The 2,758-nt window shown below is 36.1% G+C and overlaps 1 long non-coding RNA gene across 1 annotated transcript; it reads left to right on the top strand.

The window, feature by feature from the left end:
* The first annotated feature begins 595 nt into the window (after positions 1-595).
* Positions 596-1,370, top strand: LOC106615421 (uncharacterized). The gene is made up of 2 exons (XR_011396548.1): positions 596-747; positions 887-1,370. It is a non-coding gene; the product is annotated as an uncharacterized lncRNA (long non-coding RNA).
* Positions 1,371-2,758: the final 1,388 nt, after the last annotated feature.

Raw genomic sequence — 2,758 nt, 5'->3', positions numbered from 1 at the left:
CTACAGCAGTACAAGGCAATCAATTTCTTCTTTACTCTCTCCTCCATATTTGGCCTCTATGAAAGTTTCCTATCAAGGGCCTTTCCTCCGAGAGCTTTAATTACCGCCTCCGCGTGCATATTGTTGAGGCCTTCGATGTCGAGAAAGGTGCCTAACGCAAACTCTTTGTGCATAAGTGCTCACTTCCGCCATGACAGTACAGCGTGCAAAACAGTGTCGACAGACTTCCCTTTACTGTAGGCATTCTGGAACCTTCACAGTTTACCTCTGGGTATTCTGCTCCTAATGTACAAATCCATGAGTCTCTTTAACTTTACATAAAGAAGATTATTCTATCTTATGGAACAACCACAATGCACTCGATAAAAGATGAACTAGTATTTCGTGTGCCCATAAATGTTCAGCAACGCATTTAAAAAAAATTCTGTTACTAACTTTTCCAAGCCATTATTTAATATTTATAATTTATTCATGAATTTCAGCGGCCCTTGATTACATTTTTCTCATCTTAAGCCAATTAACTTGAAAATGCACGATCTGCGCTTTCAACAATAGCTGAGTTGAAATTATTTTCTTCCAGTGCTGTTTTAATAGATATTATTATTTCAAAGTTGGTGCTATATAAGCAGGTCTGGTTTTGTGTATACCCTCAGTGAAACCAAAGTTGTCTTTAGTCGTTTCCAAGTAGTCTCTATTAAACTCTTTCAAGGATGTTGCCGAAAAGTACTTTAATTTTCATGGTCGTCGGTAAGGAGGGAAATATTTTCTACTTCTTTTAGTATTATACATGTTCCGTTAAATTTTTATTTTGAGCCCCCCTCATAAAGCGAGGACAAATATTTACTTATATTTTCGAACGTTAACCTTAACTTTTTATACATTATAGCACTTGTAATCGCGAATGAACTGTCAGGCGGCTCTGCTCGTCCACTTGATGGTGCAGCATCTGATGAATACGGCGATCGCTCTAGCACAGGTATATCAGTAGCAAATGAAGACTTATGCGATCGCTCTAGCACAGCTATAGGAGTAGCAAATGAAGAATCCGGCCATCGCTCTAGCACAGCTATATCAGTAGCAAATGAAGACGATCGCTCTAGCACAGGTATATCAGTAGCAAATGAAGGCTTATGCGATCGCTCTAGCACAGCTATAGGAGTAGCAAATGATCAAATGAAGGGTCGCAAGTAATAGTGTTAGCGGCACTAGAGCTAACAAAAGGCCTTCGGCCGAACATGTAAAAAGTAATGTAGCTTGGAATTGGCAAAAGATTCACAACTCAAGAATCGTAAATTTAAAATTTATATTTAAATATGTTAATATAATTCCGGAATTTAATAAGAAATATCAAGATGAAAGCAAAGTTAAAACTACGTATATCTTTTCTTTTAACCAATGGATGTAGACTGTGCTTCGTTAAAACACGATAAGCATCAACTGTGATAGTCACATAAATCCTTAAGCAAAAAAAAAAGATCTTAATTTTCAGGTTGCGTAAATACAACTCGTTTCTTTAAACAAACAGTCAGTGCCACAGTCTGTATTAATGATTTTTCGAGAAGGTATAAGCAAACAATACAGATCTAAGGTTGTATATAATAACATATTCAGTACCCTGTCCCGCCTAAACTTAAGCTAACTGACTTGCCATTCCAGCAATTCATTGGACGAAAGGTAGTTAAGTTCCATTTAGCTAGCATTCCCCTTTAAAAAAAGAGTTCAGAAACTAACCAGAGAAGGTTCTCCCACATAACCGGGTGAAAGAACATACAACTAAGCTTGACATATAGCACTAAGAAACTTTACTCTTTCAATTCCAATTCCAATTTCCTAATATGCGACAATGAAGTCTGAAAGTTATCTCATACAGGTTTTACTAAAAATATCATGAAACTATATGTATGTAGTGTACTCAAAAACATATTCGAGACACTGACAATGTGGGAAGGTTTCTGCACAGATTGATGTCATGTTAAAAGTTCGATGCAAATTACCCATCTCTTTAAAAGTTTCAAATATACAGCTTCTTAGCGTTCCTAAGTTCTGAGGATGTACTTAGGGTCAGAGCTGGAATAAAGAGAACTAGCGCCATTAAAAAAAGTTTCCACACGAACCAAACTCTTATGCACCAGCATCTTACGACAAGTTGCGATTTGGTACAAATCTAAAATTCTAACTTATTCAGTATAATTCTTTCCAACTTTCCTAAATATTTGTCCAAGTATTCAAAACTTGTCTCATGCCAGTCGTCCATCCTCTTTTAATGATGATAAAATCGAAATAATTGTATCAGAGAGATAGCAGAGTATTTTAACTTAAAGTCTGAGATATATTATATTGTTGTAACACTCTGTGGAAAGAAGTGCCAACTAATTGCCATCGAAATTAAGAACCGACAGCTCCAGAAAATGCTTTTTCGCCAGGAGAAGGGTATTAGTTGAGTTGGTTTCATAGAGCAAGCTAAGAGGCGGAATGTATCGGAGTCAATTCTAGATGAGTAGGAGTTTAGTCTAGTTTTAATATCCAGAACAAAATTGCTTTGGTTTCACAAGAAAATCTTTCGGTGATCAAACTTCTTTGGTAAGATGAGTAACAGATAAATTCTTCCCTACTCTTCGTTACTTACAAAACCTAGAAATCCTTAATGTTTGTTTATGAAAGGTTTGCTGAGATGAAACTAATAGAAATATTTGCAATATTAATTAATCTTTCTAGACATTCTGCTGAGTTCCTACTCTAATTCTTGCAGTAACTCGTA

Source organism: Bactrocera oleae, chromosome 5 (assembly GCF_042242935.1).
Source record: "Bactrocera oleae isolate idBacOlea1 chromosome 5, idBacOlea1, whole genome shotgun sequence".
Lineage (NCBI taxonomy): Eukaryota > Metazoa > Arthropoda > Insecta > Diptera > Tephritidae > Bactrocera > Bactrocera oleae.
The sequence above is the reverse complement of the archived record's forward strand: the minus strand, read 5'-3'. Positions and strand labels throughout refer to the sequence as shown.